This window comes from Leptonychotes weddellii, chromosome 2 (assembly GCF_054177405.1).
Source record: "Leptonychotes weddellii isolate Sample4059 chromosome 2, ASM5417740v2, whole genome shotgun sequence".
NCBI lineage: Eukaryota > Metazoa > Chordata > Mammalia > Carnivora > Phocidae > Leptonychotes > Leptonychotes weddellii.
Window position 1 is genome coordinate 49,335,970 of NC_138370.1, and position 26,756 is coordinate 49,362,725.

Here is a 26,756-nt window from a genome sequence, read left to right on the forward strand (position 1 = left end):
CTCATTCAGCCGGCGCAGCCTCTGGGGCGGGATTCGGTCCCCCGGGCTCCGCTCAAGCACGCCTAGGGTGTTGCTGGAGCCGAGGGCACTTATTTCCGACGCTGTGACGCTTGGGCAGCGTGACTGATAATTGCTGGGGAGCAGGGCGCTCCCAGGGCTTCCAGCGCAACTTTTCTGAGCGTCGTGTCGCATTGTTGTTCAGGGACACCCAGGAACAGGTTTCCTAGGATTCCATCCTGGGACTCGGGAGAGAGCTAACCGTCCAGCCTCTGGACTTACCCTATTCCAAGGCCACCTGTGAAGCCACCTGGCAATCAAAAGCTTCGCAGGCCTTACCGGGTGACTCTGCTGTCACTTCTAAAGCCCACACAGAAGCGGCTGCAAGAAAGTACAGCAGGATGTTCACTGGTGGCTTCTGAGTGGTGGGGTTCCAGGGATTTTTAATTTCCTTCTTTTTTGATTAGTTACAGTTTCTCAGTTTTCTATAACGGACAATCTGGTGCTTTTTAAATAAGATATGTTATTCTATGTTATTCTAAAATGATTTTTTGAAAACGCCTGCAGAACTTCGGCAGCACCGTCCTGCAACGTAAGCAGCGACCCCCCACCCCCCCTTTTTTTAGGCTTGCGGGAGAAAATTTCTGGGGCCCGGACCAGGCTCCTCCTCCCTGGCTCCTTTCGGGCCGCCCCGTGGCCACGCCCCCATACCGACCCTTTTACTCCAGTACCGCCCTCTTCTCCTTTGGTTGCTGAGAAAACCCGGAAGGGTGGACTTTCAACACTGACGTTCCCGGTGGCTCCTATGCCAGGCTGGGCCTGTTCCGCCGCCGGGTCAGGGACTGCTGACAAGGAGAGAGGCGTCTTTAAGCAACTCCCAGCCTCTCTCCTCCTGCTCTCGGTCCTTGGCAAACGGAACAAAGTAGCACCTCCGACCCCCTGCCAGGAGCTCGGACCTGCAAAGTGGGTCAGGACTCGACTGAGCATGCTCCGGACAGTGCCAGAATGCCGCACGCGGCTGCATCTCGTTGCCCAAGGTTGATGTAGCTGCGCTCGCTCGTCACGACATCGAAGGTCAGGAGGCGGGTGGAAGCGGGGTCCTCGAGTTGCGCTATAGCTTCGACACGTGGACAGGTCGCTTCTACCCAGGCCTGTGTTGGGGGGGGGGTGCATGGGATCTGGCTTATAAGTGACTCAAAGCCTGATTTTTCCCTAAAAGATTAAAATTAGAAATAATATTTTAACATTGGCTTTATGGCATCTCCAATAATAACACGTTTTAAGCTCTAAGAACTTTTCAGCCCATCTTTAAAGAAACCTGAATCTTTTTTTGATTTGCACTAGAGCCCTAAATTTTCTCTTGTTTTATCAAAGATTAAATGTTTGTCCTCACTTTCAAATAATTCCACAGTATTATATTACTTTTTTTTCCTTCCAACAATTCTGTGTTCACTGCGACTCCTGTCCACCTTTTTTCAAATTCTCAGAGAATCAGCAGAATGCTCTCATGCTATTTTAAATAGGCTTGAAGCAGGTGTGGGAAATTTGCTTTTAATGCTCTGTCACAGAGGAGAAGACTGAAGTGGAGAAAGATTACAGGGAAGAGATTTTACAGGCTTGAGGTAAATAAACTTGAGAAACCAGAGAGAGCCTTGCAGTGAGCCCAGGCAGGTCAGTGGGATATTTGTCTGTTTCAATGGGCAGATGGGTCAGCTGCCTAGTGACGTTTGGTGTGATAGTGGGAGATACCGTCACTAAAGGTTGGCTTCATTTCAACCTCTCGCTCTCATCCAGCCCCGGTTCAGCTTCAGCATGATTGGAGACACCGTCTTTAGTGGAAGGTCACTCCTGGGAAGAACTTAAGTGTTTCCCCCTGGACCCTAACTTGTGCTGGGTCACCCTCATCCCTCAGCTTTGAGACTCCATGGTTCCTGGTACCTCCTGAGCACTGCTCTTGTTCCCTATAGACATCCACACCACAAATAGTCTGTCTGGAGAAGAGATGGGTAAGACATCTCTTTAATAGTCCATACTGCCATTCCTTCCCATCTGAAGCTTCCTGGTCCCCAGTCTTCTATGACATAAACCTTTCTTAGTTTTCCTGTCTTTCTGACGGTTCCTTCTCATCTTCGTTCTCCAGGTTCTTTTCCTTTGCACCACCCCATTGTAAGTGTTCTGTCCTGTGGCCTCTTCCCTTCTGCTTTCCCTTCTGCTCTTCCAATCCGATGACTGTCAGTACCAAGGTGGTGTTCAGTTGGTGTCTTGCTAGCTGTTAATTGCTGCAATTCTTTCTGGTCCATCAGGCACCTATTCTCGTTGGTCAGTGTCTATGCCTGACCATTGGTCTCTAATGGTTATTAATATTTTGAGTATTATCTTTGCCCCAAACGTTATATTCCTCTCCAAATCTCCCTGAGTTTGGACTCTTATATGTAATCTACCAATATCTTAATTCCTGTGACCCTTAGGAAACTTGAGCTCTATATGTCCCAAACACAACTCAAGAGTTGTAGTCACTCTCCTACTTATGTGTCCTAACTTGGTTACTGGAACCCCCATCTTCTCAGCTCTGCACACCATAAATATGGATGCTATCCTCGATTCATCCATCTGCCTTTTGTCTGTCATCCAGCTAGCCACTGGGCACTGCCCACCCTAACCTTAGACATCTCTGCATATGGACCCTCCACCTGCACTGCCCTCTCAGGCCCATTATCCCTTCCAGATGAGTCCTCTCTCTCCCTGTGTTTCCTCCAATCCAGTCTCCATGCCTCCTCAGACTTTTCTTTCTAAGCAAATTATATTTTAGTATATTTGCTAAGCCCTCAGTGTATGGATTCATAGTGCCTTCAGGATAAAGTCCAAATTTTAAGCATGAACTGGCCTGTCTCCCTCTCCAGATCAGTCTCCAGCCAGTGTCCCCTAGTGTCCCATATCCTAGCCAACCCGAGCTACTTGCTATGCGAATTCATGCCTCCATGTTCCTTTAGTTCTTTTGTTTCTTCTTTCTGCTTGTTCACCCTTTGGCAACTGATAAGCCTTCAAGGTCCAGTTCAAGCTTGGTCCCCTGCGATCTCCTCAAGATGACTTTCTCGTGAATACTTCACCTATGTACCATATACTTTCTTCAGTTTGACACCTAACCTTGGTTTATTATTTTTTTTTCAACTCCTGCATTACATTGTAGGCAGTGTGAAAACAAGAGCTTGTTTCAATCATCTTTGTATCTTTGTTTTTCAGTTTTCAGTAATATTTTACTTAATAAATGAATGATTGACATTTGTACGCATACAATATTTAAAACTCATTAATTTTTAAAAATTCTTCCTGAGTATTGTAAATAGAATGCAAAGAAAAAAATACCAGAACAAAGCCACATCACATACAACCTGCTGAATGGTTATGCTTTTTTGAGTAATATAAGCAAGATCTCAGATTTGACCTTAAACTCAGTGAATTTTCTTCAGCTTCAGAAATCCAGGAAGTGTGTTGTGAGCCAGTCTGATGTACTTGTATTATCAGTCTCTAACTGCACAAAGCTCAGCATTGTATTGCTAATTAATCCACAAATTCCATTGTTCTTTATCACTGTGTTTTTTTCCATGGGGTTGTTATTATCCTCTAATTATATAGTTAGTCCTTAGAATAGATTTTGTTTATTTTTTCTGTTGAAAGTATGGCACCTCTGGAAAGCAGATTAACCCTTTAGGAATGAACATAATTTTTATGGTTCTTCCAGCTCCTATTGTCTGCCTGGACCACCTAAAGCTAACTATGGAGGGGAATGACCACCTGCTTTAGAACCCCCCAGGGGATGAGGAACGCCTTCCAGACCTCCTGGATAGAATGGTCTCCAGGGCAGCAATTTTAACAAGCCCTCAAGGGGATTTCACACACTGTATTTGCGAAACATCGCTCTGTATCATATGGATAAAAGGAAAACTAGTAACTCTTAGTCCAGAACTTCGAGTAGCCCCAATAATTGGTTTTCTTTGGCAGAGAGATATATGTGAGTGGAAAGGGTATCAGTCCATTTCAAAAAGTGTCATCCATGTTTGTGCTGATTAAATAGCCTTGACTTATTTTAGAGTGTGGAGAATATGGAAGAGCCCCTAGGAAGGGAGCTTCTTGTTTTTCTCTGTGTTGAAGCACACAAGGATTTTTTTTTTTTTTTAAAGATTTTATTCATTTATTTGAGAGAGAATGAGCTAGAGAGAGCATGAGAGTGGGGAGGGTCAGAGGGAGAAGCAGGCTCCCTGCCGAGCAGGGAGCCCGACGCGGGACTCGATCCCGGGACTCCAGGATCATGACCTGAGCCGAAGGCAGTCGCTTAACCGACTGAGCCACCCAGGCGCCCAACACACAAGGATTTTTACTCAGTGACCACGTAGGCTCCGTGTTATTCGCCAGCACCTCTGTCCTCAATTCAGCCTCCTTTGACAAAGGGTGGGTGGGACAGTGGAAGTTCTGACCTTACCCCCTTCCTGCAAGGGGACAGTAAGAGGTCTTGTGACCCTACATTAGGCTTTTTCCTTGTTCTTGGGAGTCTGAAAGGACACAGTTAGGAAGGGGCAAGGGGGAGGAATGAAAGAAAACAAATACTTCTCTCCACGATCTTGTGACGCGCTGGCCAAGGAGAGTGAAGCATCTTGAGAAGTATGAATCAGTATTAGAAAAATACTCCCTTCCTCGTTATGGGTTTCGACTGAGCACTGGTGTTGGTCCTTTGGAGGTGTGTGGGCATGTGTGTGTGGTCTAACCAGTTAGCCAGCGACAATAATCAGGAGCGCAGATGGCGTGCCTGCAACTCACGTGGGGCAGAAGCTCCAGCTCAAAGGGTCACGCCCTTCCTGGCCCTCCCTGGGAGAAGGCATCAAAGCCCTGCCCTCCCGGACACTTTGCCACATTAATAACCATTGCAGACAAGCCTCCCACCCATCAGGGCTTCCGTGCACACGGTGAGTCACATTTAGGGATGAATTATTGGCAGGAAAAGGGATGAATCCAAGAATCTTTTCCTGTGTGTAGGGGCTTTCTGAATGGCAGATGGATATTTGCAGAGGAAGGTGAGAAGAGGGCACCCCTTGGTAAGAGAAGTGTGAACAGAGCCCTGGAAAGGCTGCCCGGGGAGATGGGGTGAGTCCTAGAGGGAACCCTTTGTAAAAACTTGACTTCACAGGTCCTTCTCTCTTGGATTCTGGAAAAGTTATGTTTTGCACATAGCTTGTTTTGTTTTAGTTTATAATTTCCTTGGGAAGGAGGGAAGGTCAAACATCCACTTTCCCACCATAGGGTGGCAGAGGTCAGTGTTGGGGGACCCAAGTAATCAAACAAACAAATCACTGTCCAACAAGTGGGAAAGCGAACATCCACAGGAAGCCAACATATTCTCCAAGAGTCCCACAAGGACAGTCCTTTGTCCCTGACACTTGACAGGGAGGTCACAGTACCAACGTCAGAATGCTGCTCAGGCCCGAGGGGCACTCAGGCCGGAGGGGCTCTCAAGCCCAGGTGAACATCTACAGCATCACTGTGACCTCAGCTGGAATAACCTGGTAAATCTGCTCAGTGAGAAACCCAGAATAAACTTGGAGAGGTGAATTGCCCATTTCTCTGCTGGTGATTTTCATGCCTGTCTTTTGAGTGGTAAATATACTTGTGTTGGGAGGGAAGGGAAGGAAATTCTATATTTTTTCTTTTTAGCTTATAGTTAAATGTAACACCAGAAATCTCTGTGTGGCTAGGGCAGGGAGGGCAGAGGATGAGGTGGATGATGGGGGAGCACAAGCTCTTTTGGGGGCTTAGGGGACTTACAGAGGCAAGAATGGGGAGAATAAGATGCTTGCCCGGCACTAGGTAGAAATAACTGGTTTTCATTTGGTAGGATTTGAAGGACACTGGAAGGCTGAGAAGGCCCTCATTATATGGAGATCTGGTTTCCTTTCTTGAGGCCTTCTCCTCTGCTAGGCTAGGTTTCCATAAAGCTGTGGTCCAAAGCCCAGGCCCTTTCCTGAGAGGCTTCATAGTGGGGAGCATGAACACTCTGGACATCCACAAGTGAATTGTCACCACAGGTGAGTGCTGAGAGGGTACTGAAATGTACTTTTGACGATGTTACAATGGTGGTTTGAGCCAACCCTAGGAAGGAAGTTTTCTAACAGATTGAAACTCTGTTCTTTCCTATCGCAAAAGACACAGTTCTGTGTGCTAGCCTTTAGTGTGACCCCCGCCCTCCCTCTCCCAAATAATACATACAATTTCTACATGTCATTACAGGAACCACAGTGTTTGGTTCATTCTCCACCATGGATGAGTGTGCTTACGGATCGTTGTTTTCACTTAGGGACAGTGTGGGGGTTTGAGATAACTCTGGTTATATGGCTAAGGGAATAGGGTCTCTCCCATTTGGACCACACCTGCTTTGCAGGCATGTATAAGCTTCGCAGCTTCTCTTTAGTAGTCTTTTCAGTCTAATCTAGTACCGTTTCTGGCCTGTAATAGATGCCAATAAATTTTGTTCAACTACATGCTGGATATTGGTATTAGAACTATGCGTTGGAGTATCTTGGAGGCAGGCGTTTTAAAATACAAATACCATCAGTCGCTTGGCTGGTCTGAAACGCCATTCAGACTTTGGCCTCAGTCTGTGTGACATTGATTCTGCTTTTTTTTCTGATGAAGTGTTTCAGATCTGTTACCAGCATGTTTCTCCCTGATTTGGGTCAGCTGGCACAAAGGGAAAGCTGCTAAAATATTGTGGATCACTATAGGGCTGAAAGCATGAAACATTTTGAAGAAGGTTTCTAAGAAATAGTTTGTGGCTATTTTTTCAGCATCATGGTTTACGGGTTCTCTCTTCTAATTTCAGCTATTAATTAAATATAATAGCATTTCTACTATTAATTTCAATTAGTCTTCCTTTTTGCTTTTGTAGGAATTTTAAAGGTGGCTTAATTTTGAAATTAACCATCCTTAAAACTTGAAGAATTCTGTGATTATATTTATGAACTAAATGGACCGGTTTCCTTAAACTGAGCAGAAATTATGATTTGGTGCTCACAAGTATAGAATGTAGGGTGAGGTGGATCAGAGGTACAGCTAAGAATCATTAATAAGCGTAATGGCATTGGCTTGCAATGACAGGGAGAAAACAGAGTGGAGTATAAAAGGATTCTGCACATCTGTCTCGATGTGATTGATTTCAGTGATTTATAATTCTGTGTGTGTGCTTTGGCCTGTAGGACTAATTATTGAAAATGGACTAAGCTTGAAAGGGGAGTACCCAGCCCATCTTTAGGAATCTGTTACATGAATATTACATTTAATTACATTAAAAGCCCACTATTGCTTATTGCCCATAAGAGACATGGTAGGTAATAAGTTCACTCCGAGCAGAACTACCTGTCATCCCTTAGCCCTTTACCAACTTGTAATTCATCTGGCACTGGGCCCCCATTCCTCAGGGTACCTGAAGAGCAGGAGAACCAAAGAGATTTCTGGAGATGGTAGTATTACAAAAGAGCCCCAAAACAGGCATCCATAGGAAAATCACACTCCTTCTCCCCCTGCCTCACACTCATTTTATAGCTTGAAGGTCAGCATTTTGAAGTCACTGTGTACTCTTTTTGGAACTAGGGTGGTTTTCTTTTAAAGGTCTTAATCTGGATTTCTGTCTTTTATCTTTGCCCGTATTTACCCTCACACTATTTTTCTTGAGAGTGTTACTTGCCTCCCTTTCATAATATTATGGGAAGACTCATGAGAAGACTAATGGGGAAATGAGGAACCAAAGCCATTATGGGAAGAATCTGAGAGACTTCTCAGATGCAAGCCCGGCTGTAGCCCTCCAGATCCCATTCCTGTTCGCCTGACTTCCAGGACAGTTCCCAAAGACCACATGCTTCAGTGGTTGGATTGATTTATTTCTTATACGATTCGGGCTCAGGCATAGGCTTCTTGTAAATAGTAGTTGTTGTCTAACCTAAAATATTAAAAATGTGGTCTGACAGGCAAATCAGGAACATGGAAGTTACACAATTCAAGGATCACTGGCTCTTTGATACCAGCATGTGGTACCAAAACACACCTTTTTCAGTTTGTGAGATCTACTTACAAAGGCATTTGGGTTTTTAAGAAACCACACTGAGAAAGTAGTATTGGCAGTTTCAGAGAGCCTGCTGCATTACCAGATCCCTTCTTGGGTTTCCCTTGCTCAACCTCCCCGGCTTCCCCCAGAGCCCCGCCTGCCCCCGGCTCCACCAGGGGCTCACTTGCTGTAGGAGAAGGTCACAGTCTAAGTGGCCCTCTTGTCAGGCAGTGCTTAGGGGCCAGGAGGCTCATGTCCAAACACAGGGTGCTGGGGGTCTTCTGGGTGCTCAGGGTTACCCTGGGTCAGGAGCGTTGTGTCCTGCTTCATGTTCCAGCTCTTTCTTGGCCCCTGTCTTCTGTCATCGGGGTTGAGGGTGATGAAAGAATATAGTTAGTAGTCTTCTGCCACTTCCCTTAGCTACCCGCCGCCCCCGCCCCAATCTCCCAATTCCCTATGGTGGCACCAGCTGGAAGCCTGGTGTTGGGGCTGAAATGACTCTCCCCCTTGCTCTTATCATCTCTGCTTCACCAAGCGTATAGGCTGATGACCTGCTGGTTTTTAGTGCTGAGGCACTGTTACCCCTGACGCAGTCCTAGTAAAGGTATCTGGCATCCTATGGATCACTCGGGGATTTCCTCAGAGCTCCTCAAATGCCAGTAGGACCCTCAGAGCCACACCTCCATCTGGAGTGGTGGTTAGAGCTGTGAGTTCCTTAGAAGGTCTAGAGGTGGGCCATGGAGTGATAGGAAATGGGAATTTAGGAAGGGGGTCTGTATATCTTCACTTCGTACTCTTTATCAACTGGAAGCGACTTTTTAATGGAATAATTATCTTTAATATCTGTAAATGCATATTGATAAGTTTAGAGTGAGATTATTTTTTATTTGTTGCATTAACTGTCAAGCTGTGTCATCCTAAACATTAAGGTGAGGTGGCCCACCAGCATACCTGTGAGGGCATGGTAAATTGAGTAATGTTTTATGAGTTTCAGTATGATTGGCTCTTAATGTCATCACAATAAATTAGCCATATAATTCCTGAGTTTGAGAATGAATTAGATGTAGTATTTTGGATCAGTGAAACTAATATTGCAGTAAGAGGGAAAATCAAGTCTAATGCATACATTTTTAATTTATTACAAAATAAATATGCCAGATTTGTCTTCAATTTGGGGACATTGCATAATTTATAGTGACAGTTCATTTACAAAGGAACTAGGGTGCCTTTTTTTTTGGTTAGCTATCAAACAAATTGGAGAGTGACTCTTATCCCATGAGTTATTTATAGTGGAAGATTAATAAAACCATTAAGCATGATGAATGAATTTTCAGTGACAGGCCTACAGCAAGAATAAATACCAGCAACAATAAAAATATAATGAATTTTACATTTTTAATCAGTCTAAAGAATTTTCCTAAACGTCAAATGAAGTGATTTCATTTTTATCTGGTACAACATTAAAACTGTTTTATTGTGCAAGCTACACTTTTCTTTTAAGATTTATTTATTTATTTATTAGAGAGAGAGCATGAGAGGGGGGAAGGGCAGAGGGAGAAGCAGACTCCCCGCCGAGCAGGGAGCCCGATGTGGGACTCGATCCCAGGACTCCAGGATCATGACCTGAGCCGAAGGCAGTCGCTTAACCAGCTGAGCCACCCAGGTGCCCTGCAAGCTACATTTAACAGGCATTTCTTATCCACCCAAACTAGTTAAAACTCTGGAGGATAGAGGCCACGGCTCATGTTCTTACAGGCTCTGCATCCAGGGTATTATCCTGCACATAGTGGGTGTTTGCTAAATATCTGTTGAATAAAATATGAGCTTAATAGTGACTTATACAGTTTTCAAATAAACTAGTCTATATTAGGAAAGGAGATATATGGAGAATAGGCAATGACTTCATTTTGAATGGTTGCTTGCCTTAAGAAAAAAAAAGAATGATTATTTAGTTAGAAGCAAGTTGCTACTTGGGGAGGTGGCTTCTCTTGTAGAGCTGGGTTCTAAAATTAGTATATAGTAAGACTTAATCTAGAAAATGCCTTCCAGCACGTGATGTGATGAGCACTGGGTATTATATGCACCTGATAAATTACTGAACACTACATCTGAAACTAATGATGTACTCTATGTGGCTAATTGAATTTAAATAAGAAAAAAGAAAATCCCTTCCATTAACCATAAAATTTAACGTACCTGTTTGAGTATATAACCTATTTCCAACGGGAGGGATGAAAGGAAATTCTCTATGTAAATATCTGGGCATCAGATCCATCTGTTTTGAAGATACCTATCAAATTCGCAGGTGAATGGAGCCTACGGGGAGACTTGCAAAGGTTCCTGCTTGCCCACAGGGTTGGCTCCATTCTGGCTTAATATTAAATCTTTATAACTGTAATACCTAAGGAATGCATGATACTATGAGGATTAAATATAATAAGGATTCATATATTCTGTATCTTATAGGGATCGGATGCTGAAGTCAGAGACTCCACTGCCCTTTGCCCTATAAGTAGGGGTTTTGTTATGTGAGGGGACACTGGGAGGCCGTGGCAGTTCTTTGATTCAGTCAAATTACTTGAGAGTTGCTGTGGCCACATTGGAGTGGGGTTGCACAGACAGGTTTTAATCCAGTTTGGACTGTTTGATGAAGGCCTAATTGGTTGATTACTGGTCTCAGATCACAACATACTACAGCATGCCAGGAAAACCAAGCTATCATTTATGTTTGGAATTTGATTTCACCTTGTTCTGGATTTTGGAGGAGTCTGTCCAGTGTTTTACAATGGTCACAAGAGCACTAATACTAGGCATATTGTTGATAAAAGCTGAATGATGGAGAGCATGGAGTTCATGAGCTCCACGAATCTTTGTGCTCTTCTCATTTAATTACACTTAACATTTCCAGCCCAAAGTGGAATGTAATGAGGCCCTTTCCAACAGGCCTGGTGTTCGATGGGGGGCAGAGTAGCTGGACCTCCAGAGATGGAGTTGCTTGGAAATAAGAGTCTTCTATATCCTGCCTCTCTGGCCAGCCTGCCACGAATGCTACTTTCCTCCCAGCCGTGTAGCCTACCTACCACGCGAGTTCCACCTCATTTACAAAATGTGTGTACTGATCCTTCCTTCGAGTGCTTGCGATCTGGTGTAAGAAAGTGCTGACTGGGGGTGCCTGGGTGGCTCAGTCGGCTAAGCGGCTGCCTTCGGCTCAGGTCATGATCCCAGGGTCCTGGGATCGAGCCCCGCATCGGGCTCCCTGCTCAGCGGGAAGCCTGCTTCTCCCTCTCCCTCTGCCTGCCACTCTGCCTACTTGTGCTGTCTCTCTATCTCTCTGTCAAATAAATAAATAAAATCTTTAAAAAAAAAAAAAATGCCTTCTTTCTCTTTAAAAAAAAAAAAGTGCTGACTGCCTATGGTGTTTACCTGTGGCCGAGAAGCTCTATACACAAACGTGCACAGCATCCCGTTGCTATTGAGGTGGCAGGTGCCCTACTGTCTTAGCCCAAAGTACAGGCTCAAAACCCGCTGGGGTGAGTTCTGCTGGGTTTGGGTGCTATGCGCAGATGAGTAATTTATGTGAGAGAGGACCTCAAAAGGGGAGCGGAACTGGATAGATCCTGTGTGTGTGCTATGGACTGAGTTATGTCCTCCCCAGATTCATATGTTGAAACCCTAACCCCCAACGTGATGGTGTTAGGAGTGGGGTTAGAAAGTAGTTAGGTCCTAAAGGTAGGGTCCTGCTGGGATTAGCGCTTTTTACAAGAAGAGACTCAAGAAGATCTTTCTCCTTGCCATGGGAGGACACACCCAGAAGGCAGTCTTCTGCAGCCAGGAAGAAACTCTTACCAGAACCTGACCGTGTTGGCACCCAGGTCTCAGACTTCTAGCTGCCAGATTGTGAGCAATAAATGTCTGTTGTTTAAATTGCTTAGCCTATCGTATTTTGTTATAGTAAGCAGAGCTGACTAAGACCATGTATTTCCAGAAAACGTTTGTCTAGAACATTGTGTCATCCTTCAGTGTAATAGTCTTACGCTGACTCATGTCTCCTCATATGGAAGAATCAGCTTACAGCCTGGCAAATGAGTGACAATTTCAGAGGCGGCCAACGTTAGTGTCACGCTAATGCAATGTGCTGCTAGCATGAGGGCCTGAGAAGTTTTCTTTTTTGTAAGGATGCAATTAAATGATTAATCTTTCGGGAGAGGGCAGCTGTGTGTTGCCATGCAGTTTGAATGTGGTTTGCATGGGACTGGGTTTTGAATGCAACTGTACCATATGTTCGTTTTTCGAAGAAATGGTTCTGGTTTTTTGTTTGTTTATTTTGAGACTCTTTAAGATAATTCAAAACATCTCTTACAGAAAAGGTCTACGATCATTTGCTCTCACTGAAGTTCTTGGATTCTGTTTGTTTTCTTTAAAAATTTTCTAAAAAATCCATTTGTTACAAATTTTAAATGTTGTCAGTCATCCCCCACCCCTGCCTCTTTTCTGGAATTGCAGTTCTCTGTGTAAAAAAATTTGTAAGGAGTTGTAGTGCTTGAATGCTTATTTCATAGAAAAAAATGATTCACTCAATTCATTTTTATTTCTCCTATTTTTAGCCTCTCCTTGTTCTTCTGTTATATATTTGGCTCTTATAGTTTTTTCTGTCTCTTTTAGAAGTTCTGTCACCTTTAGAGTATGTACAGTAACAAGTTAGAAATACACACAAAACATTTTCCACAAAGTGAATTTTCCTGCATGAGTTTATTGTGTTACTGAGTCTGTTTTAGGGAAATGTAATCAGCAGATAATAAGAATGAGAAATGGGAACATTTCCCCCCCCTTCTCTCTACCATTCCCACTGATCAATTTACTTTTGGTTATCTGCTATGTGTAAAAGGCAACATGATAGCTGATAAAACTTATTTCAGAGTTTGAAAGCACACATCATTCTAATAGCACAGATGGGCATATGTTTCCACTAGGTATCTGGGAAAACCTGACAATTCCATAAAAATAGACTTTATGGAATGGGTAGCTACCCTGTCCATTTCAGATCATAGAGTTTCAATGTACATGTTGGCCAGGTGTTTTTGTTTTAAGTCACCTCAAGTCCTTTTCAGAAATGGGGATGTCAGTTAATAAATAAGTCACCAAAAAAGCAGAGAGATACGGACGGTTTTTTATTTTGTTTTGTTTTGTTCTGTTTTTCAGAATCAGCACAGTACGGCCACCAAAGGTGGAGAGTCGTAGATGTGTGGATCAGGGTCAGGAGCATTCTGGATCATTTTTCGGGTTGGCAGTGGAGCTGAAAGCCCAGTTCTGCCATGCAAGGTAGTCTGTCTGCCAACCTATAAGCCATGAGAACAAGAACAAGAAGAGTCAAGGAGCGCAGTGTGAATACCTTGCATCCGGCTGATGTGGCAAACAAACAGATGGTTGATAGAGCAGGGGCACGGCCCGCCCTCCCCTGATGGGAACCCAGAGAGGAGCCTCATCCGGCCCCTTTTGCTGTTTCACGGGCCTCCACCAGCAGCCGCACTTGATTTCAAGTTGGCAAAAGAAGTTTGACCCAGAGTCTTTGGATGTATACAGCCTCTGCTTGCAACAGTTTGTCTGTCCCCTGCTCTGACATTCCAATAGACGGCTACATCTGGATACTCCTACTGGATTTCACTGTATCCGTTTGTACCTGTACAACACTGAGTCAAGGTAGTAAATTCTGGTTGATGTGCGTGGTTAGTTTGCTCTAGGGTAGCTGTAATAAAGTACCACAAATTGAGTGGCTTAAATAGAAACTAGTGTCATAGTTCTGGAGGCGAGAAGTCTGAGATCAAGGTGTCAGCAAGCCGTGCTCCCTCTGAAGGCCTTAGGGAGGGATCTGTTCCAGGCCCCTCTGTCCTGGCTTCTGGTAGTTTACTGGCTTGTGGCAGCCTCACTCCAGTCTTCACATGGTGTTCTCCCTGGGGTGTGTCTGTGTCCAAATGTCCCCTTTTGATAAGCACACCAGTCGTATTGTGACCACGCTACTCCATTGTGACCTCATCTTAAGTAATTGCATCTGCAACCACCCAGTTTCCAAATAAGGTCACATTCTGAGGTAACTGAAGTTAGGACTTCAACATATGAATTTGGGGTGGGGGGGACGGACACAATTTGGCCCACAACAGTGCAGTTGGCGTGAAGAAAATCAGCTTATGGAGGGTTAGCACAGTAGGATCCTAGAAGATTAATTATTAGATACAAACTTCGTAGAAGATTAGTGAGCAGTAAAGAGCACATGATTTTAAAAATTAAATTAGGTGAAGTGTCTCCCAAATGTTCTATAATAATTAAAGCTCTTTTATATTTTCTCATATCTCTCTCCCAACCCAAACGGCCCTTCTTTCTCTGAATCTCTGCCATCATCCCAGCTCCAGCTCACCTTTATTGCTGTCAGGAGATCTTCCTTAGCTATTCGCACCCGCACTTGTCCAGCTCTGCACTTGTCACCTGCACCCCCAGCCTTCCGTGACTTGGTCCATTCTGTCTTCTGACTTTTCTTAGCCGACATTTGAAATGTACGCACCCCCTTTTGTTTTTATCATGCCATGCGTTTCTTAGACGCCTGGCATTTGTAGATTGAACATTTTCTGGTTCTGTAAGTAAAGGGGACTCGGATACCTAGGCCTGTGAAGCTTTTCTGAGATACAAATTGTAATCACCTGAATTTTGAAGAGTGGCTGCGTGAATGTGTGAGGGTCGGGCTGTGGTGTGAGGTGCTAATGAGTAACTCAGTTGAGGAGTGCCTAGCTGACCATTCCTTACTCAAAAGTCAACCCAGCTGCCGTGTTGCACTTTGATAATGTAAGCCTTTTGAAGGGAATGTATATGCAATCATATATTTTGGAATTTTAGAAGGTTCCCAGAAACATAAGATTCCATTGGTCTTGTCTCTGTAATATGGTTATATGCTCCTCAAAGGCGGGAAACTTCTCTTTTCCTTCTTAGTGCCCAACAGACTTCTGGGGGAAGGCATGCTTATTAACTTATTACATTAGTTAGTGAAGCCAGAAGTTGTCGTAATGTAAATAAGGTAAAGAAAGAAATATTCTTTTCAATAAAGCAAAATGTGTTATCTTACTCTGCTAGACTCAACATATATTTTAAGAGTAAGCATAAATTTACCATGGTTATCTGATGGGGTTTGCCATTTTAACTTTGAATAGTATGTGAAATATACTTTTAAATGTAGAATAAATGAAAACTTTAAACATTTTTTAAAAAATTAAGTGAAACAGGAGTATGCAATATAAAATTGTACAAGCCTCACATAGGAAGACAGAATATATTAAATATCTTAGTGGGAAATCAATAATTAAATATATCATTTCCTCCACTATAATTTAGAATGGTCTAGACATTGTACTTTGTGTCTAGTGTGTGGAAATGTCTTGATGATGAATTCACTTAATACCTACATGTATTATCTTATGTTCTTGCAGTTAATTGAATGAACACATTTAGTCAACATTAGCCATGAAGTTACAGGACATAGTATGATTAAATCATGTTGCATTCCTAATTCCTGCTAAGTATGAGATATATTTGAATTTTTGTAATGATATTACCTAGATTCCAAAGTTTACTGTAATCCTTCCGCAAGGTTTTTAAGACATCATCATGAGGTAAGCCTGCCACCTGCTGGTCAAGATTTGTCACTTCATTTTACATTTTAAATAAATTTGGCATTTTTCATTACAACATAGTAGTGTAATACAATATGAAGCAATTCTGCATACCAACTTTTGAGATTTCCTAGGTTGTCACAAATTATTGAAGCCTGTACATTCTGACAGTTGTCATCCCCACGAGGCTTTCATGTTGATTCTTCCCTCTTGATGACCATTGATAATAAATCTACAGTGGTCTATTTCTGAGTCTTTGACATAATCTGAGTTCGATTCTGGCTTCTTTCTCTTGAGCCCTTGTATGCCAAGAATCTAGCTATAGGTGAGAGGTCCCTAAATGCTGAAAACCTCCTGCAGAATTGCACTCCTCTGCCTCTTCTTTTTCTGATCACTCTTGCACAAACGTACTGGTAATGCTTCTGTGTCGCCTTGTGGGACCCCAGCTTGCAGCTGCCCCCATTCATCTGGCTGGCCCTGAGCCGGCCTTGGGGTCATTCATCACTCAGGCCATCCAGAAACTCGGTTTCCTCATTTGTAAAATAGGGCTAATAATTCTGCTTCCAGTTGTTTTGAGCATTAAATTAGGTGAAAGCATTAAATTAGTGAAAAGCACTTAGCTTCATCATTATTATTCATTAACCTGGTAAGATTTTACTGTATGTCTACTATCAGTAGTTAGGAGATTCACCAAGATTTAACACTATGACTTTTCACCTCAGCTATATTGTCATATCCATTTTTTTATCCTTGTTTTCTTCCCTTTTGTACTTTGAAGACCCCCTTCTTTGGCAGATGGACTTTGCAACCCCAGGGACTAGAAATTGAGCACATCACCATTACCATGACAGAAATCATCTGGAGGCTGGAGTGAAATGCCCCTGTGGGCCCTCCAAACATTTGAAGATTCTCTAGCTTTACTTGTATGTTAATTAGTCTGCACTCATTAAACCTAACTTTGTATTTGCTATAAAGAGGGGATAATCATTATGACTACTTCAGTAAAGGAGAGCAAGTGAGGTAATTAGTTCAGTAAATGTTAATTAAGTGCTTCTGGGTACAGAGGATCAGAAGCAGTTCACAAAAATCTCTCGGCGTTTTAATTCCAATAACAGGTTAACACTCTTTATAAAATGTCACATTTGGATTTCCCAAGGATTCTTTTTTACCTTTTTAGGTCTTACAGCCTTCAAGTGCCTGACATTTCTCATCTTTCCCTTCTCTCCTCAGTAGAGTTGACAGGTGTATCTGTTAGACGGATCTTTGGCTCTCCTGCATAAACAGTGCTCACAGTATAAATTAAGCCCTTGGCAATCACGTTCATCTTTTTAAATGCAGTGTTCAGCAAGTTCCTACTACATGGGAAGTGTTCCATAAACATTTATTTTAATTATTGAAAAGAATTTTGAAGTTGTCAAGGTACTATTTAATTTGAAAATGCTCAGTAATTGGAGTTTGGGAACAACAGACAGCATGTGCATCATTTGATGGTGTTGGGGTGAAGAGAAGGTGGAGCAATGTCTGGGAACTGAGACTGACACCCAAGAACTTGTATGTGTCTACCGTTTGTTTTTCTTAGACCTGAGCCCCTTGGAACTCAGAGTCAGCCCCAGGCCACGGCAGGTTGGTAGTTGAAACAGAGAGATGAGATGTTGATAATAATTTTATTTTTATTTATTAGAGAAGGAGTGCATGTTCATTTCAGCTAATCAGTAAAAAGATATAAGGGACAAAACCTCACCTGTAGTTACATGACCCAGAGATATTGCTTGCCCACCTCTTCATGTAAGTCACCAGGCTTTTTACAACGAACACAGCTGTGTGCAATTCTTTCCCTGTCATTCTTTCTAAAACCCACTCCAGTCAGGCTTAAAAAAAAAACTCTGCCACTTCACAGAACTGCTTTTGTCCAGGTCACCGGTGACCTCCACTGTATGTGATCCAGTGGGTCAGTTCTCAGCCGTCAGCTAAAAACTGACCCGTCAGCAGCACTTGGCATGGGTGGCCCATTCTCTCCTCCTTGCTGCTCTTTGTCTTCTGGCTTCCGGGGTGTGAGGCTGGCCTGGATGTTTCTGCTTCATTGGTTCCTCCTCAGCCGACATGGCCTCTTTTTTCCTGCAGCCTGTCCAGGTTGGTTTGCTTCAGGCTTGGTTCTTGAACTTTTCTCTCTCTTCATTCGGTGATCATTCAAGCTCAAGGTTTAAATGCTGTCATTTGCTGATGACCCCCAAATCTCATCTCCAGCCCCAACTTCCCCACCAAATTCCAGACTGACATTTCCAACTGCCCACTGCCCATCTCCATTTGCATGTTTTATCTGTCAGGAAAACAGAAGACTATGCATGCTGATTATGAATTGGAAGTTTAAATGATGGTTAGAAGGCCATTGGTTAGAAGAAAGGACAAAAAATTGTCACTTGTGTTTCAGCCTGCAGCAAGCACAGGTCTGGAAGCTATCACAGATTTCAGGATCCTCCCACCAGCTCCTTCAGGCAACAGTCAGTAAAGTCCTGAAGCTACTGTGAATAACAAGCACCTATCCCCAGGTGAGCATTTTTTAGAAAGCTCAAACAGAAGCCACTTGGAACATCTCTCATTGGCTAACTGATGGAGAAGGGGATTCTGGGAAGTGTAGTCCTGGCTTCTGGGCAGCTACTTCAGCAGAGGGTGCCAGTAATGATAATTTGAAAATAATCTAGCACAAATGTTTGGTAAACGGCTCAAAAATAACACATCCAAAGCTAAATTCCAATTCTTTCTTTTCAAACCAGCCTTCATCCTCTGCTTTCATTTTTGTTATTGTCAAATCCATCTCCCAGTTGCTTAGACCCCAAACTTTGGTTTTTGATTCCTGTCTTCACACCTCACATTCAGTCCATTAGGAAATCCTGTTGGCTCCGTCTTTGGAAATCTGGGCACTAACTTCTCCTAGTCGCCTATTCTGCTCGTTCTTGGGTCTTAACCACCGTCCTCTCTTGCCTGGATTACTGCACTAACCTTTAAACAGCCTCTCTACTCCCGCGCAGTTCAGCAGCCAGAGCCATCCTCTCAAACAGGAGATCATCTCTCTCTTTGGTGACATTCCTGCAATGGCCCCCATTCCTCATGGAGTGAAAGCTGAAGTTCCCACAGTGGCAGCAGGGACTATGGCTACCACAGACTCCTCTCCTAATGTACTCCCTCTTGTTTGCTTTGCAGCATCCACACTGGTCTCCTCACTGTTCCTTGACAGGAAAGGCTACAACATGCTTCGGGGGCTTGCTGCTCTGTCAGATACCCGCTTGGCTAATGCTCTGGTTGTAGTATCCAGATAATCCTTCTCCAAGGATTAGGCTAAGCTCCCTATTTAAAACTGCAGCATGGGGGTGCCCTAGGTGTCTCAGTCGGTTGAGCGTCAACTCTTGGTTTTGGCTGGGGTGATGATCTCACAGGAGGAGCCCCACATTGGCTTCACGCTCACCGAAGAGTCTGCTTGGGATTCTCTCTCTCCCTCTGTCCCTCCCCACCGCTTGCATTCTCTCTCTCTCTAATAAATAAATCTTAAAAAAACAACAACTGCAGCATGCCTCTCCCCAGCACTCTTAAATCCTCATCTACCAACCCCCTGCACCCCCCTGCCCATGACCCTTTTTGCCTTCTAACATACTGTAAAATGTTCTTATTTATTATGTTTATTACTTATGGCCAGTCTCCCATGCTGGAATGTAAGCTCCACATCACCGCATCTACTCATGAAAGAATGAAACAGCCTAGAGCTCTAGTCATAACAACCTTCCTTCTAGTGCCCCTACCTGGCCCTACTTCCTTCACTTGCCTAATTCCTACTCATCCTATAGGCTCAGCTTAAATTCCACTTTCTGAGAGAACACTGCCCTGACCCCCAAGGTGAGATTAGGGCATTCTGGGGATCTTTATTCACTGGTATCACAAACCCTTAGAACTGTGCCTAGAAATATGGGCACATTTAATATTGGTTTTATATATATATTTATATATATATATTAGTTACATATATGGGTATATCCTTTTGTCAAGCAAAAACAGCAAGATCATGTTGTATAAATTGTTCTATAAAACTTTTTGCATAATATTTCTTGAAGATTTTTCTATGTCAATAGATATACAGCTCAAATACTTTTTTGTATCTACATTGTTTGCCACTGTCTGGCAATTTTCATTAGTTTGTTTAATTAATTAATTTATGTTTTTTTTTCTTAAAGATTTTATTTATTTATTTGACACAGAGAGAGAGACAGTGACAGAGGGAACACAAGCAGGGGGAGCGGGAGAGGGAGAAGCAGGCTCCCCGCTGAGCAGGGGGCCCGATGTGGGGCTCGATCCCAGGACCCTGGGATCATGACCTGAGCCGAAGCAGACGCCCAACGACTAAGCCACCCAGGCGCCCCTAATTTATGTTTTTTAAAAAATATTTATTTATTTATTTTAGAGAGAGTGAGCATGCAGGGGGGAGGAGCAGAGGGAGGGGGAGAGAGAATCTCCAGCAGACTCCCTGCTGAGCACAGAGCCGGACGCCCATGCCAGAGTTGATCTCATGACCCTGAGATTATGACCTGAGCTGAAATTAAGAGTTGGATGCTTAACCGACTGGAGCCACCCAGGCACCCCTTAATTAATGTGTTAATGGTAACATCTTTTTGAAAAAGCTTTATTGAGATGTAATTCACATACCATAAAATTTATCCATTTAAAGTGGATCCAGTGCCAACACATATTTATTGAGAGCATGCTATCTGCCCCACAGTGATACACTCTGAGGATATAGCTGTGAAGAAAATGGGCATAGTTTCTGTCCTTACAGAGATTGTGGTCTGGGAAGAGAAGAGGACAGGCAGATATTAACTAAGCACTGCACAAATATTACTTACTATTGTGGTGAGTGCTACAGAATCAGAGAGATAGGGTGCTATATGAGTCACTAGCAGAATGCCCTAATCTCACCTTGGGGGTCAGGGCAGTGTTCTCTCAGAAAGTGGAATTTAAGCTGAGCCTATAGGATGAGTAGGAATTAGGCAAGTGAAGGAAGTAGGGCCAGGTAGGGGCACTAGAAGGAAGGTTGTTATGACTAGAGCTCTAGGCTGTTTCATTCTTTCATGAGTAGATGCAGTGATGAGATCTTTAAAATACTTCCTTATGGTAAATTCTTAGAACTAAAATTGCTAGGTCAAAATATATGCAGGTTTGCCCTGTCTTCTTGCCATCCCTCCTTCCTTCTTCCTCTCTCAAAATTTTCCATGTATTATGTTGCTGGAAGGGTGGAAGTTTAGGTGTTTAGGGAATTCTAGGACCCCTGTTATTTTGCTGCTTCCTTCCCAAGATGGGGTTCAAGGAGTCTTGGAAAAGAAGACCCTGTGGCAGGTCTGCGAGTTGAGGGTGGCAGATGGTTGAAATGCCATAAGCACGGAGAGCCTCAAATGATCTGAACTTTCAAAGCAGTTTCCAATATGTCTGAAGTGCAGTAAGAAATGTTTTTATTTTCTCTTTATATAGTTTCTTCCTTAAACATAAAATTATTATTATTATTTTTTTAAAGATTATTTATTTATTTATTTGAGAGAGAGAGAATGAGAGAGAGCGAGTACATGAGAGGGGGGAGGGGCAGAGGGAGAAGCAGACTCCCCGCCATGCAGGGAGCCCGATGCGGGACTCGATCCCGGGACTCCAGGATCATGACCTGAGCCGAAGGTAGTCGCTTAACCAACTGAGCCACCCAGGCGCCCAAACACATAAAATTATTAAGAGCTTCATTAAGTTCTGATTTTGATTGCTTTTTCAATGACTCTAATGAATACTTGGTTGTAGTATCCGGATAATCTAGCTATTTCAACACTAAGTGTTACTGAAATTATGACCATATTTCAAGTTAGTACTTAAATTTTCAATTTCAGTTATAAATTCCAAATAAAAGAAGATACAGAACAGCTTGCAAAATTAGTGAAATAAAATGGGAATAAAAAAATCTGAAAGCAGGAATAGGAAAGAAATGCAAATTAGACAAGTCAGGCTAATAAGATTAATAAATGAGTTACATATTCAAATCGTGAGAGTAGGAATACTCTAATACTTATTTCACCTTAAATTCATTAGGTAGCCTCTTTACATTCAATTTCTTTCTTTCTTTTTTTTTTTTTTAAAGATTTTATTTATTTGACAGAGAGAGACACAGCGAGAGAGGGAACACAAGCAGGGGGAGTGGGAGAGGGAGAAGCAGGCTTCCCGCAGCGCAGGGAGCCCGATGTGGGGCTCGATCCCAGAACCCTGGGATCATGACCTGAGCCGAAGGCAGACAGATGCTCAACGACTGAGCCACCCAGGCGCCCCTACATTCAATTTCTATTGAAAAATTGTTTTGCTTCTCTCTTTCCTCAGGTATTTCCATGAATTTCCCTTTATTCATTTACTTCCCTTTAATGCTCTGTCGTCAGGGAGTTCTTTCTTGACTGTCCTAAGCAAAAGAGAAGGTCTTGTCTCCAGACTACTAAGTGATCTCCCAGCTTCTACCCTTGCTCCATTCCCATCCATTTTCCACGCTAGGGTCAGAGTGACCTTTTGAAAACCAAGCACAGCTTATGCTGTTCTCCTGATTAAAACCCCCTAATGGCTTCCCATTTCCATCAGAATAATTCAAACTCAAGGCCCTACCTAATCTTCTCCCCTCACCCTCCCATCCCTCTGACTTTTTTTTTTAAGATTTATTTATTTTACAGAGAGAGAAAGTGTGAGCAGGGGGAAGGTGAGGAAGAGAGAATCTCAAGCAGACTCCCCGCTGAGCACAGAGCCTGATGCAGGGCTCGATCCTGGGACCTCGTGACCTGAGCCAAAATCAAGAGTTGGCCGCCCAACCGACTGAACCACCCAGGCGCCCCCTCTCTGACTTTTTATCTTTTACCACTTACCTCTTGTTAGGGGCTGAATTGTGTCCTGCTAAAATTCTTGTATTGAAGTCCCAACCCCCAGTACCTCAGAATGAGACTGTATTTGGAGATAAAGGGAATTATGTTAAAATGAGGTCATAAGATGGGCCCTGATCCAATATGACCAGTGTGACAGGTGTCCTTAGAAGAAGAAATTAGGACACAGCCACATACAGAGAAAAGGCCAGGTGAAGACACAGGGAGAGGGTGACCATCTGTATGCCAAGGAGAGAAACCTCAGAAGAAACCAACCCTGCTGACACCTCAATCTTGGACATTGTACTGTGAGACTATAAATTTCTCTTAAGCCACCAGTCTGCAGTACTTGGTCATGGCAGCCGAGCAGTCTAATGGACCTTGGTTTAGTCTTTAGACTGTCTGAGGTCTTTATAGTTCTTCAGACAAATCAAGCGCTGTCCCTTCTCAGAGCCGTTGACCCTCCCAGCTCCCCCTGCAAGGAGTGCTTCTCACAGATACCTGCCTGGCCCATTGCAGTCTGCTTTCTGCTCAACTGTGACCTGTCCCAGCTTCACTGAGCCCTCTTTTAAAAATAGCACGCCCACTCAATCATTACCTATCCTTCCACCCTGTAAGCACTTACCACTATGTAAAATACTTTATTACTCAATTTCTTTGTTGTCTGTCTTCCCTCACCAACTCTTGCCCTAATTGTAGGCTCTGTGTTTTGTTCACTGCTGTATGTTGAATGCCTGGAATAAGTAGACACTCAATAAATATTTGCTCACTGAATGAATAAAATGAATTAAATGAATAAATGAAATTTTAAATCCTAAAGCATAAAAGTAGGGTAACTGTAAAGGCATGCTCATCAAGACACCTTTTTTAAAAATGGCATTCTCATAATTACCATTGGGTTCTGGAGAAAGGAGTTGTGATTTTTTATTTTGGGTAACTTAAAACCTTAATAAACACACATCACCAGTTAAAATTTCATTGATATTTGATTTTTATTAAGACTTTTAGATTCTCCAAAAAATGTAATTAAACCTACTTTTGCTAAAGTTAATAATTTCCACCCATTAGAGATTTAATTAGCATTTGAAAAGGAATGTGAAGATATACCATGCTGTGTAAGTATTATATGGAAAGCATTGAAGACTTTCTTACATGGAGGAGAGGAAATTGCTAAAGTTGACAAATATTCAAATTTAAATCAAAAGGAAACTACACCAAGTGACAACTTCCATTTTAGGCCAACTTGAAATACCCATATTGATTACCACCAAGACCCAATGTGCCAGCCGCTTCCGTTCATTGTGGACCATGCTTGGCGACACCATGGTTTCCACACAGAAGCTCCATAAACTGATCCTAGGAAATTAAACCTATGTAATTTTTGACCAGATCCAAATTGACTATGGTGGTATGGATGTGACTTTCATTTTGATTTCCCTCTTTGCTGTCCCTAGATCTTTTTACCATTGCCTTTAGGAACCTCTGCTTATCCAACTGAAACAAAACAAAACTGTGACTAGTTTGCTTGAAGTATTAAAAATTAATTTTTTTTTATTATAAAAGTAAAGAGCCATGTGTTATAGAATATTTTGAAAATAAAGAAAAAAATTACCCGGTTGTTGCTTTTTTGGTAGATGTCTTCTCAGTTTTTACATAGTTGTAATTAGAGGATATGGACACTTTCATACCCTGAATTTTCATTCCGTATTATATATAATCATTTTACCATAATGCTTCATAAAATGAATGATAGTGCTTCATAATCATGTTTTAGTGGTTGCCTAAAACTTAGTTAAGCAGATGAACCATAACTGACATAACTGTTTTCTTATCCTGAGACCTTCAGTCACAAAACCTCTCCCTCTACCCCTGGCTTTTTGCCGTTTTAAATTACAATCTTCATATTTTTTTTACTTTCTTCCATATTTTGGGTAATTGTTTACTATAAATGTCCATAAGTGGGGTTCCTGGTGGGTGGGAAAGGGTTAACTCAGCAGCTCTGGGTCACTCAAACAAGGCACATTCCCAAGAAAGGGCCATTTTTGTGACTGGCCCCTGACTGGCTCATGGGAACTGAGCTCTTGGAATATTCTCAGTGATAAGTGTTTTGCATGTCGGGTCTTGAGCCACATGGTAACTGTTTTTCTAGATAGTTTATACTAACAATGTGATTTACAGCGAGCCCCTGATTTTCCCCTGTGGGTGTGCAGCTTCTACTGAGGTCCATCATTCAGGCACTGTATGTCTATGTGACTGACCTCCCCGCCCCATAAAAACCCGGGGCAACCAGGCTCAGGGGAGCTTCCCTCGTTGACCACACTTTGCACTTGTCACACGTCATTGCTGAATGAATTAAGCATATCCGGTGTGACTCCGCTAGGAAGGGACTCTTAGAGGCTCATGCCTGCCTTCCTCCAGACTTTGTCCCACGCACCTTTTCCCTTGGAGACTTTATCTTTTTTGCTGCAATAAATGGCAACTGTGAATACAACTTCTGCATCCTCTGGGTCCTTTTAGGGAAGCATCAAGCCTGAAGGTGCTCTTGGAGACCCTGATGCCTGGCCTGGTTGGCATTCAGTTACAGAGAACAGGAACTCCTCTAGCTGGTTTAAGCAAAAAGTCTTTGTTATGTATTCTGTGGTTTCCAAAATTGTTGGAATGGGTGTAAAAGTAAATGGGGCTTCCAGAAACAACTTCTAGTCCCCGGATTTCACTTCTGTCAGAATCAGAAACCCCCCAAACCAAGAAGCTGCTTGTGATAAAATCCTGTTGCCCTTAGCTATGCCAGCAGAGTGGGTGCCTTGCATCTTGGCCTTGCTGCCCTCTTAACTCCGCTCTGAATCCAGGCATCTGAGTGGCAGAACTTAACTCACACCAGGAACCGTAGCTGCCAGGGCATCTGGAAATGCAGAAGGTCACGTGCACAGTGCTCAAAGCCACAAGAGGGAAGTTAGCATTTATGCCAAGTGAGCCGGTCCACAGTAGCTCACATCTTGCGTTAAAGGATATAAACATTTTAATGTTTCTTGATCTACACTGCCAAACGGCTTTCCCAAGAGGTTGGAAAAATTGACAGTGGCTCCAGCAGCAAGTCTTCTAGTGCTTTACAGTTTGAGGGGAAAGTAATCTCGCTGGATGGAAATAAACATTGAGTAATCAGGGGCAGCCTAATCATTCCTGTGCTCTTTCTCTACTTTGCTCTCACTCCGTTTTTCCTGGACGCAACAGATTCCTATAGACTGTGGTTAGTTAGGGGTAATCCCTTCCTTGAAAGCTGGAGATTATACATCAGTCTCAAGTCAACTACAGTGTGTTGGTGACTTAAAGACAAATGCAAGGCAGAATTTATATAGTGCTGGCTAAGAAGTTTTGATTACTTTTGGAACTCCTGAATAAAGTAAGCGGAAGGCTTTTTACTTTTATAAATCTAATGTATACTTTCCTCTTTCTTCTTAGGGTAGTGGAATCATCAGGTTCATCTCAGTGTTCCTCCAGGCGCTGCGGCTTCCCAGGCTCACCTACGTAACTCCCACCGGTTGTCTTAAAAATCAGGACTTGGGCTTGGAGCCAGCTAATGTGAGCTCGGAGGTGAGATTTTTTTGCTCAAGAACTTTAGCTGTTGGAAGATGTGACATCTCATCCAGATGTTAAAAAAAATACTAACTATGGTGGGTACATTTATAAAGGCCTATCTCATTGTATTGTGCTTTGCTTTACTGTGCTTTGCAGATGATGTTTTTTTTTTTTTTTTTACAAATCGAAGGCTTATGGCAGGCAACCCTGTGTCAAGCAAGTCTATCAGCACCATTTTTCCAATAGCATTTGCTCACTTCATGTCTCTATGTCACGTTTTGGTTGTTCTTGCAATATTTTAAACTTTTCATTATTATGTTTGTTAATATCTGTAATTAGTGATTACTACTTGCTGAAAGCTCAGATGGTGGTATTTTTTTAGAAATATATATATTTTTTATTTAAATTCAATTAGCCAGTATGTAGTGCATTCTTAGTTTCAGATGTAGAGTTCAGGAATTCATCAGTTGTGAAAGAGTTTTTTTTTTTTTTTAAATGAGATTTCATTTTTTTTTTTTTTAAAGATTTTATTTATTTATT

The 26,756-nt window shown here is 42.8% G+C and overlaps 1 long non-coding RNA gene across 2 annotated transcripts; it reads left to right on the top strand.

The window, feature by feature from the left end:
* Positions 1–19: 19 nt before the first annotated feature.
* LOC115939817 (uncharacterized) lies at positions 20–26,756 on the top strand. Of its 2 annotated transcripts, none has more exons than XR_014142479.1 (3): positions 20–1,071; positions 13,283–13,780; positions 26,100–26,756. It is a non-coding gene; the product is annotated as an uncharacterized LOC115939817 (long non-coding RNA). The 2 variants fall into 2 exon arrangements; XR_014142480.1 differs by having other exon boundaries at positions 20–1,034.